Source organism: Bufo bufo, chromosome 3 (assembly GCF_905171765.1).
Source record: "Bufo bufo chromosome 3, aBufBuf1.1, whole genome shotgun sequence".
In the NCBI taxonomy this organism is placed as follows: Eukaryota; Metazoa; Chordata; class Amphibia; order Anura; family Bufonidae; genus Bufo; species Bufo bufo.
In genome coordinates this window covers 529,542,227-529,554,704 of record NC_053391.1, presented here as the reverse complement: position 1 = coordinate 529,554,704, position 12,478 = coordinate 529,542,227, and the positions used below count along the sequence as shown (strand labels likewise).

Sequence of the window (12,478 nt, the reverse complement as noted above, 5' to 3'; positions counted from 1 at the left end):
TGGACATGCAGCCCAATTTCTGAAATGCTCTGACGCCTCCTCTATTTACCACTATTTCATGTTCCTATGTTTTCTGTCTATCTACTTCAGTAATATCATTTTATAGGGGTTTTATAGATTCAAAAATACTCCAAGAACTAAAATAGTTAAAATGTAGCCGCTCACAAAGTAACAGGCACATTTTCTATTTTCTGTCATAGAAAAGACAACATAACTACATTAATGGCTAATGAGATAGTAAGATAAAGGCAGGTTCCATGTCAAAATACTTTCAGATCCTGCAATTTTGATAAAGCTATTCAGTCTGATGTAGGCCTGTATGCCTTTCATTTTCCTTTTTTTGATACACTACAAGAAGAATAATTATGTGATTTGCTACCGAAATGCAGCCTCAACATAATCAACAGCCATCCTCCGCTCATTAACTACCATCAGTATGGTGTTAGCATCTGACATTTTACACTATTGCCAAGCAGAGATTTCAGTTCCATCTACATATCCTTACCCAGGTTTCATTTATTTACTCCTGCATCTTCTTTTCAACTACTGGATACAAACCCTGCAAAACTTCACTTACTGGAAACAGAAGCTTTTCTGTGGGCTTTACTATAATAGTTTTAGGCAGCTGTGATACAGTATTGCGAGTTTTTAGGGAACAAAAACACTTTAAAAAGTGACAGCGTTTTTGTATAGTGCTTTTTACTACAACAACCTTTTTAATGGCGTTTTTTTTGTATGCCTTGCATTTGTATTTAATTAGGAAACCATGTAGACCCCTGTGCAACATATTAGCACAAAAAAATGAAATAAAAAAATGCCACAAACATTGACATTTGCAGGGTAAAAAAAAAATAAAACAATGGATGTCTATGGGACAAAATTGCCAGAAAATGCAGGAAATCAGGGCAGACCCAGAGCAGGCTGCGAGCATTGAATAAGGATTTTTAATAGATATAATGGAGCCGAAGTTATTATTTTGCGTAACAACTTCATGAATTAATTATTACTGTAAAAAAACTTGATACTGAACTCTGGTTCGGTTCCTAGTGGTATCTTGGAACAGAACCAGCGTTCGGTATAAATTTTTTTTTTTACAGTAATTAATTCAAAGTTATTACATGAAGTCTCACGAGACTTCACGAAGTAATAACTTAGGCTCATCGGAGCCAATACATTATAATACTGTACTGAGCCTCGGCTTCGTACAGTACTAAAACAAAGTTTTATGCGAATCGACTTCAGATGAAGCATCCAAAGTCGATTCCCTCATCTGTAGTGAGGATGCTAAAACTAGTCATTTAACCCCTCAAATGCAGTATTGAATAGCGACTGCAGCATGTGTGAGGTTAGGCATATGGAGGGGCTTCCTTCTGCCTTCAGATCAGAGCCCATGGAGTGAAATATCAGGGCTTTGATTGGCTACCATGACAGCCTGGAGCCTATTGAAAGTTCCCAGGCCTGTCAAGGTAAACTGCCTGTAAAGTTATGCACGAGGCACAGCTTTACTGGCAGGCAATGAAAATCGCTTAGAACATATTAGTTCTCTATTAGGGTCTGTGGGACAATCAATCAGAAGATTACAATCAATCAGAATTGAGTAAAAAAAAAAAAATAATAATAAAAAAAAATATTTAAACTCTGAAGATATAAAAAATTCAAAATCACCTCCCTCTTCCAATTTTACGTATAAAAATACATATAACCGGTTTCGCCCCATCCGAAAATGGCAGAACTATTCAAATATTTTTCCTGTGTGGTGAGCACCGTCACAGGGAAAACAAAAAACAAAAACGTGATTCACAATTTTTTTTTTTTTTAAGTCACCTTGTCCCCTCCCAAAAAAATTAACAGTTATCAAAAAGTTGTATGTACCCCTAAAATGGTACCAATAAAAACTACAGTTCGTCTCATACACCTCTGTAGATGGAAAAAAGTTATGGCTGGTAACGCAAAGAAAATTTTGATTTTGTCAAATGTTTTATTTATTTTTTTAACCCCACAAATTTTTTTTCCCCATTTGAAAAAAAAACTAAAAAAACATGGTAAAATAAATGGTACCATTAAAAAATGCACCTTGTCAAACAAAAAATAAGCCCTCACATGGCTATGTGAACAGAAAATATAAAATTTAGGGGCTAATACAGTAAAACAAAAACAAGATAATGCACTTACTAAATGCTACACTATTTGGAAAAAAAAACAACTAGTAAGCCAATGGGGCCATGGCACACACTTCAGATCGGTCACTGTTATAAAATTTAGGATCCAGAGGGGAAACAAACCAGGCTGGTGTAGTGAGCTGCATTTATATTTATATAAGGAGATATATAACGCGAGTTTGACCGCGACGCGTGGTTGATTAAGTGTGGTTGCGTAAGTGTGTGACTTTAGATTCAGGGACTTTAGATTCAGGGACTTTAGATTCAGGGACTTTAGATTCAGGGACTTTAGATTCAGGGACTTTAGATTCAGGGACTTTAGATTCAGGGACTTTAGATTCAGGGACTTTAGATTCAGGGACTTTAGATTCAGGGACTTTAGATTCAGGGACTTTAGATTCAGGGACTTTAGATTCAGGGACTTTAGATTCAGGGACTTTAGATTCAGGGACTTTAGATTCAGGGACTTTAGATTCAGGGACTTTAGATTCAGGGACTTTAGATTCAGGGACTTTAGATTCAGGGACTTTAGATTCAGGGACTTTAGATTCAGGGACTTCAGTGGGGGACTGCAATTAGCCAGTTTCTTAGTACTACATTGTATTGTATTTTTTGCTTTTGCGGTGTAATCCCCATTTAGTATGTGTTGCACAATTGACAACGCAGTCCAGTGCACATCTTGCATGATGTATGCAGTCCTGGAACAGCCATTCTAGGGTTTATTTCTTTGTTCAAGATGTGAGCAAATTACCCATTTGGAATCACTAATTGAGTCTCTAAATGGGCAAGTTGCAACACTGAGAGGCATTGACAATTTGCAAAAAAGTTTGCTTCTCACCGAGCAAGCACTCTTTGGGGTAGATGAGGGGGAGGGTGACAGAGAGGAGGCTGAGGAAAGTGAGGTAGCTAGCTGGGTAACAGTTAGAAAGCGGGGTAGAGGGAAGAGTGCCAGGGAGGCTAGCCTTGATCTGACACATCCCAACAAGTTTGCACGTTTGGCAGATGAGGGGGATGTCAGTCCAGGGACGGCACTGCCGCAGCCGGACACTTCCTCTGCCAGTCAGGGGAATGTCAGCTCCGGTAAGCAGGGGACCAAGAGAGCAGGGCAGGCCAGACAGGTGCTGGTAGTGGGAGACTCAATTATTAGAGGAACAGATAGGGAAATCTGTCACAAAGACCGTGAGCGCCGAACAGTGTGCTGTCTTCCTGGCGCTAGAGTTCGACACATCGCGGATCGGGTTGATAGATTACTGGGAGGGGCTGGAGAAGATCCAGCGGTTATGGTCCATATCGGAATCAATGACAAAGTTAGGGGTAGGTGGAGAGTCCTTAAAAATGATTTCAGGGATTTTGGTCAAAAGCTTAGGGCAAGGATCTCAAAGGTAGTATTTTCCGAAATACTACCTGTACCACGGGCCACACAAGAAAGGCAGCGGGAGATTAGGGAAATTAACAAGTGGCTCAAGAACTGGTGTAGGATGGAGGGGTTTGGGTTCCTGGAGAACTGGGCCGACTTCTCTGTCGGCTACAGGCTCTATCGTAGGGACGGGCTGCACCTCAATGGGGAAGGGGCAGCTGTGTTGGGGAAGAAGATGGCTAGAAGGTTGGAGGAGTGTTTAAACTAGGGACTGGGGGGGGAGGGTAATTACACTATAGAAGGGGAAGATAGTGCAGATAGAGACCGGGGGCAATGTAGTGGGACTGGGGGAGGAATGGAAGGAGGGACTAGAACAGTTCAGAAGGATAGGGTGTAGGGTAAAAAATATACATAAACCTCTCAAATGTATGTATACTAATACCAGAAGCCTGACTAATAAAACTGGTGAACTGGAATTAGTGATGTGTGAGGAGGACTATGACATAGTGGGAATAACTGAGACATGGCTGGATGATAGCTATGACTGGGCGATTAATGCACAAGGTTACAGTCTGTTTAGAAAGGATCGTCAAAACCGGAGAGGGGGAGGGGTTTGCCTTTATGTAAAGTCCTGTCTAAAGCCCACACTCCGTGAAGATATAAGTGAGGGACATGAACATGTGGAGTCACTGTGGGTAGAGATACATGGAGCTAAAAACAACAATAAATTACTAATAGGAGTTTACTATAAACCACCTAATATACCAGAGTCCACAGAAAATCTACTACTAAACGAGATAGACAAGGCGGCAAATCATAATGAGGTGGTTATTATGGAGGACTTCAACTACCCAGATATAGACTGGGAAACTGAAACTTGTATATCTCATAAAGGAAACAGATTCTTGGCAATAACCAAAGACAATTATCTCTCCCAACTGGTTCAGGACCCGACTAGAGGGACGGCCATACTGGATTTAGTATTAACCAATAGACCTGACAGAACAACAGACGTGCAGGTTGGGGGACACCTGGGAAATAGTGACTATAAAGTAATAACCTTCCAATTATCATTCAAAAGAGCGTTTCTACAGGGAGGAACAAAAATACCAAACTTCAAAAAAGCTAAATTTAGCCAGCTAAGAGAGGCCATAGGCCTAACTAACTGGGACAAAGTCCTAAAAATAAAAATACAGACACAAAATGGGATATCTTTAAAAACATCCTAAAATCTCATTGTGAGAGGTACATACCGTATGGGAATAAAAGGTTAAGGAACAAAAAGAAACCAATGTGGATAAACAGAACTGTAAAGAAAGAAATAAATGACAAAAAAAAAGCATATAAAACACTAAAACAGGAGGGTAGCACGGAAGCACTGAAAAACTATAAAGGAAAAAAACAGAACATGTAAAAAACAAATAAAAGCGGCCAAACTAGAGACCGAGAGATTAATTGCCAAAGAGAGTAAAACTAACCCTAAAATGTTCTTCAATTATATAAATGTTAAAAAGTATAAATCTGAAGGTGTCGGCCCTATAAAGAGTAATGAGGGGGGATTCGCAGAGAGCGACGAGGAGAAAGCAAAGCTGTTAAATATTTTTTTCTCCAGTGTATTCACTGAGGAAAATAAACTGTCAGATGAAATGCTGAATGTTGAAATAAATTTGCCATTAATAGTGTCCTGTCTGACCCAGGAAGAAGTACAACAGCGACTTAAAAAGATAGAAATAGACAAATCGCCAGGACCGGATGGCATACACCCCCGTATCCTAAGGGAATTAAGTAACCCTTATTTCTGATATTTGCGGACTCTATACTGACAGGGAATGTCCCACAGGATTGGCACATGGCAAATGTGGTGCCAATATTCAAAAAGGGTCCAAAAACAGAGCCTGGAAACTATAGGCCGGTAAGTTTAACATCTGTTGTGGGTAAACTGTTTGAAGGTTTTCTGAGAGATGCTATATTAGAGCATCTCAACGGAAATAAGCAAATAACGCCATATCAGCATGGCTTCGTGAGGGATCGGTCATGTCAAACTAATTTAATCCGTTTCTATGAGGAGGTAAGTTCTAGACTTGACAGCGGCGAATCAATGGATGTCGTATATCTGGACTTCTCCAAAGCATTTGACACTGTACCACATAAAAGGTTAGTATATAAAATGAGAATGCTTGGACTGGGAGAAAACGTCTGTAAGTGGGTAAGTAACTGGCTCAATGATAGAAAACAGAGGGTGGTTATTAATGGTACACACTCAGATTGGGTCACTGTCACTAGTGGAGTACCTCAGGGGTCAGTATTGGGCCCTATTCTCTTCAATATATTTATTAATGATCTTGTAGAAGGCTTGCATAGTAAAATATCAATTTTCGCAGATGACACTAAACTGTGTAAATTAATTAACACTGAAGAGGACAGTATACAGCTACAGAGGGATCTGGATAGATTGGAGGCTTGGGCAGAGAAGTGGCAGATGAGGTTTAACACTGACAAATGTAAGGTTATGCACATGGGAAGGAATAATGCAAGTCATACTAAATGGTAAAACACTTGGTAACACTGACATGGAAAAAGATCTAGGAATTTTAATAAACAGCAAACTAAGCTGCAAAAACAGTGTCAGGCAGCTGCTGCCAAGGCCAATAAGATAATGGGTTGCATCAAAAGGGGCATAGATGCCCGTGATGAGAACATATTCCTACTACTTTACAAATCATTAGTCAGACCACACATGGAGTACTCTGTACAGTTCTGGGCTCCAGTGAACAAGGCAGACATAGCAGAGGTAGAGAGGGTCCAGAGGAGGGCAACTAAAGTAATAACTGGAATGGGGCAACTACAGTACCCTGAAAGATTATCAAAATTAGGGTTATTCACGTTCGAAAAAAAGACAACTGAGGGGAGATCTAATTACTATGTATAAATATATCAGGGGTCAGTGCAGAGATCTATCCCATCATCTATTTATCCCCAGGACTGTGACTGTGACGAGGGGACATCCTCTGCGTTTGGAGGAAAGAAGGTTTGTACACAAACATAGAAAAGGATTCTTTACGGTAAGAGCAGTGAGACTATGGAACTCTCTGCCTGAGGAGGTGGTGGTGATGGTGAGTACAATAAAGGAATTCAAGATGGGCCTGGATGTATTTCTGGAGTGTAATAATATTACAGGCTATAGCTACTAGAGAGGGGTCGTTGATCCAGGGACTTATTCTGATTGCCTGATTGGAGTCGGGAAGGAATTTTTTATTCCCCTAAAGTGAGTAAAATTGGCTTCTACCTCACAGTTTTTTTTTTGCCTTCCTCTGGATCAACTTGAAGGATGACAGGCCGAACTGGATGGACAAATGTCTTTTTTCGGCCTTATGTACTATGTTACTGTTCAGGTGTACTTTGGTGGACCTACAGCATAGTTGTAACTCACCGAGCACTCTCATACAATCATCTCATAAAATTCAGGCCAACAACTGATTACTAAAGTAGAAAAAATAGGATAAGGGAATTTTACTTAAGAGTAGAGAAAGGTAAGACGTGATTCTACTAGGAGAAACCCAACCATCAGTTTTTGAATCATGTGGTAGATTTTACAAATCGCGCATCAGACATGTAATTACACTTGATAATCTTGAGAAACTGATTCTGTCATATCCGTTGACAAGGGAGGAAAAAAAAACGTGTAAAAATGGAAATTTCCTTAAATCCTGTTCCTATATTCGGATTTTCTAAAATAAAGTTCTTTCGATAACTTCTTATATGCTCCAACTCCTCTCACATCTGCACATTTTTGAACTGCTAATCTCTAGATAGTTTGGGTATTAAATAAGAGTTCAGCAAGTACAGTATATGAGTCCGTGCTGCAATGGTATAATGCTAAGACTCTGTGACAGGGAGCTTTTCTAAAACTTTAATCTTAATGACCCCACAATAACCTTCCTTTCAGGGCAGAGATTTACTGAAAATCATGTTTTTGTCTCAAAAAAAGTATCAGCCACAGTTAGAAAAAAATATCCCAAGCTGCTTCTACGCAAATGACAAAGGTATGTTCACCATATTTAAAGACTGATTTACAATATTATCCTCCAGGTGCCTTTTACACGTGCCCCATAGATAATGTTTCCTTATTTTACATATTTAACCTGCATCACATCAATGGACCTTTCATTGGTATGAAATATCACACTGCCAATGACAGGGCATACTACTTTTCCAACAATTCTAAGAGGCATAAAAAATAAAAATAAAATAATATTATAAGCTAGTCACGGGAATGGTGAAAAATGGTAGGTTGGCCATATTCGCTATATAGGAACAGAAGCCACTGCAAGATACTTTTGGCAGAGGATCGGGCAAGGACAGAGGCCTTACTTACCGAAAACATAAGGCTCAGCAAGTGTAAATACATTATGCCCAACCCTCTGTCCTTTGAAATCTGCCATTGGTGAAGAGCCTGAAGGCCCTAATACACATTGTATGACTGTATGATTCCACCTAAACCTGTGGATTAGGCCAACATACATCAAATGTACACGGCCAGCTTCAGATGAGTAAAGGTGTCTCAATGATCATTATTATAGCGGTTTAAGTCCTCTTTCTTAATAACCAGTATGACCATGGTGGGGAAGTTTGTATGTGGCGGCAGTGGACATGCTCCCGCTCTATGGCAGTTACACACACACAGCCTAGTGATTAATTTGGACCCCTATGAATAGGTTTAATGTTCTTCATGGGAAAATCTGAAAACTTAACCAGAAACTTCTGTTTTCAACTACAGTGTTACACCGGCGGCCCGTGTCTGTTGCTGCTCCGCTACTTCTATTAGGAACATTATTCATTGAACTACCACCTTCTTTGCCTTCACCACTATGCCCCTCTTCTCCTTGATCTGTGTTTAGTTGCATGGCTCCTTCTGTTTGTTAATCACATTCTACTATAATTGCTGGACTGACCTTTCAATCCTTGCTTGAGCTTAGGTCCCTAGTTTCCAGTGACGGTGTGCTATTCTCATTGTGCACATGTACATTGTTTGACTGTTAACCGACTATGATATTACGCTGTCTACCCTGACCTTGGATTAGTTTCACGGAATCGCACAAACTATGCCTGCCTCCCGACTACGAGTATTGCCTTATCCTTTGGTGCTTCCTAGAGACAGGCGTGGTGGGTGACCCCTGCTATAGTACTGTGATATAGGGGCTTCCAACATTTGTACTATTTGAGACACCTGGGCACTTGGCTCTATTATACTGTTACTGGTTATTTTTGGCAAATGTTTTGCATCCAGAAATCAGGCTCACCCTCATTTTTATCTGTATTTAATGTGGCTTTGCTACCCTTTAACATGAAATTTCAATAAAGATGGCTGTTTTACTTTAGTATTTTGGGTCTAGTACCTTGTTCATTTTGGCGATATTCCTAGAGGTAGCGGCCTAGTGAGTAAAGGGTAAAAACCAGGGAGTCACCAGGAGAACGTTCTTAGGATTAGCCTAAAATCAAACTGGTTAGTTGGTAGAGCTGGTCCACACTCACTGCTTATTACAGACAGTTACTACCAACAGCTGAGGCACTGTAACGGTCGCGTACACACACACACAGGAGAGAAGGGAAGTGATCACTGCGCTCCACCCTTACCCCTGGCCCTGCCTACTTGCCTCGCGAGTCCTAATGACAGGGGACATCTGGACGGCAATCCCTAACTTGGAATAAGTGCAGGGATGACAGACAGACAAACAACAGGACGTGAACGGACCGAGTCAATACCAGGAAAGCTACAAAGTACAAAGGATTAAGCAAAGAATGGTCAGGAGAAGCCGCGTCACATGACCGACAGACCAACCAGTCGAGCACCGAGTGATCAGCTCGGCGCTCAAGGCAGACTTAGGAGCAGGGGGCCACCCAGCTAGTAAAGCCGCCCTGGGAATGAGGTCAAACACAGATCCTCATTCCCAAAGCTAAGCAACAGGTCTGCGGGCGATGGGGGACCGAGTGCACCTTCGGAACCCCGTGACAGGCACACCACTGTGGGAGCCCTTGTGTGCCTACATATGCAAATCTGTTCCTGGGCTGGTGGGAGGCCATAGGAATAAAATGATACACTCGTGGCTAACATTTATTGAAGACCTTTTCAAGTTGTGGTTGGGCATAAAAGAAAAATGAAGATTCTTCTATACAATTTATTAAAAAATCTACTTACAAAGTCCAAGATTAGAAATTGGCCTTCAACTGCAACAGCAACTAAGTCTCCTGAGGTGCTCTGTTAAGAAGGGTATACCAGGAAGGTCAATCCATATGCTTTAGGAGGAACACTAAAGACTTGCAAGCCAGTGACTTAATATACCACTTTCATGTAACATGGTACCTAGAAAAGTTAATGGGAGGGGCCTTCTCAGATAAAATGGGCCTAAATCTCTGTAGATACTTTAAAAAAAAATGCCATGGAGATGTAATTGGGGTAAATGAAGTTGATGGACATCAACCGTATTTAAACCATATTAACTGTAACTACGAAGCACATGTTGAGATTAGGCAGATTTTGGAAAGACACTGGGTATATTAGGTGCGGACAAAGATCTTCGGAGTGTTATGGGTGAGAGACCCAAAATCAGTCAACAATTAGCTATTACATATAACTGATTCTAATGTACTGATAAATGAACAAAATAGGGTCATTCAATACTTATACTTGACTGTGTGATTAAAGTGTCTTATGGGCATGGGAGAATCTAGATACAGTTGCAAAAAAAGTATGTGAACCCTTTGGAATGATAGGGATTTCTGCACAAATTGGTCATAAAATGTGATCGTCATCAAAGTCACAACAATAGACAATCACAGTCTGCTTAAACTAATAACACACAAAGAATTAAATGTTACCATGTTTTTATTGAACACACCATGTAAACATTCACAGTGTTGGTGGAAAAAGTATGTGAACCCTTGGATTTAATAACTGGTTGAACCTCCTTTGGCAGCAATAACTTCAACCAAATGTTTCCTGTAGTTGCAGATCAGACGTGCACAACGGTCAGGAGTAATTCTTGACCATTCCTCTTTACAGAACTGTTTCAGTTCAGCAATATTCTTGGGATGTCTGGTGTGAATCGCTTTCTTGAGTTCATGCCACAGCATCTCAATCGGGTTGAGGTCAGGACTCTGACTGGGCCACTCCAGGTGGCGTATTTTCTTCTGTTTAAGCCATTCTGTTGTTGATTTACTTCTATGCTTTGGGTCGTTGTCCTGTTGTAACACCCATCTTCTGTTGAGCTTCAGCTGGTGGACAGATGGCCTTAAGTTCTCCTGCAAAATGTCTTGATAAACTTAGGAATTCATTTTTCCTTCGATGATAGCAATCGGTCCAGGCCCTGATGCAGCAAAGCAGCCCCAAACCATGATGCCCCCACCACCATACTTCACAGTTGGGATGAGGTTTTGATGTTGGTGTGCTGTGCCTCTTTTTCTCCACACATAGTGTTGTGTGTTTCTTCCAAACAATTCAACTTTGGTTTCATCTGTCCACAGAATATTCTGCCAGTACTGCTGTGGAACATCCAGGTGCTCTTGTGCAAACTGTAAACAAGCAGCAATGTTTTTTTTGGACAGCAGTAGCTTCCTCTGTGGTATCCTCCCATGAAATCCATTCTTGTCTAGTGTTTTACGTATCGTAGATTCGCTAACAGGGATGTTAGCATATGCCAGAGAATTTTGTAAGTCTTTAGCTGACACGCTACGATTCTTCTTCCCCCTCATTAAGCAGTCTGCGCTGTGCTCTTGCAGTCATATTTACAGGACGGCCACTCCTAGGGAGAGTAGGAGCAGTGCTGAACTTTCTCTATTTATAGACAATTTGTCTTACCATGGGCTGATGAACAGCAAGGCTTTTGGAGATACTTTTATAACCCTTTCCAGCTTTATGCAAGTCAACAATTCTTAATCGTAGGTCTTCTGAGAGCTCTTTTGTGCGAGGCATCATTCACATCAGGCAATGCTTCTTGTGAAAAGCAAACCCAGAACTGGTGTGTGTTTTTTATAGGGCAGGGCAGCTGTAACCAACACCTCCAATCTCATCTCATTGATCGGACTCCAGTTGGCTGACACCTCACTCCAATTAGCTCTTGTTGATGTCATTAGTCTAAAGGTTCACATACTTTTTCCACCTGCACTGTAAATGTGTACATGGTGTGTTCAACAAAAACATAGTAACATTTAATTATTTGTGTGTTATTAGTTTAAGCAGACTGTGATTGTCCATTGTTGTGACTTAGATGAAGATCAGATCACATTTTATGACCAATTTGTGCAGAAATCTCTATCATTCCAAAGGGTTCACATACTTTTTCTTGCAACTGTATGTTACCTAAGAGTATGTACCGTGATAAGGGTCACGAAACACAGCTGATAATTATTTGGATAACCGTTTTTCTAAGACTCCTTCTCCAGGGATCCTATTTTCAGTTGGATCGTGTGTCCCTCTAGCTTTTTTTTTGTTTAGTGCATCAGCGTCACTCAAATATGATGCAACATCGATTTTCACGCAACGCACAATATAGAGCATGCTGCGATTTTCACGCAACGCACAAGTGATGCGTGAAAATCACCACTCATGTGAACAGCCCCATTGAAGTGAATGGGTCCGGATTCAGTGCGGGTGCAATGCGTTCACCTCACGCATTGCACCCACGCGGAAAACTTGCCCGTGTGAACGGGGCCTAAGGATAAGACAAATTTATCAAGTAACATGAGACATTTGACAAATGTGGCATAAGGTACTCCAACACAGACTCACGCAAAACGGACTTCAAATATTCCCCTCATGATAAATTCACCAATGTGTTTGCAACTTTGGCGCATCCTCTGGCAGTGCAGAGGATATCAAGACTGGCGCAGAAAGCATCGGTCTTGATAAATCTCCCCCATAGTTGCCAGAATGACCACACAGACCAGTAAGGCACAGTACAACAAC

General features: G+C 40.9%; 1 protein-coding gene across 1 annotated transcript in view; it reads right to left on the bottom strand.

Moving 5' to 3' along the window:
- DIAPH3 (diaphanous related formin 3) overlaps positions 1-12,478 on the bottom strand; it is a 754,726-nt gene that overhangs the window by 167,149 nt on the left and 575,099 nt on the right.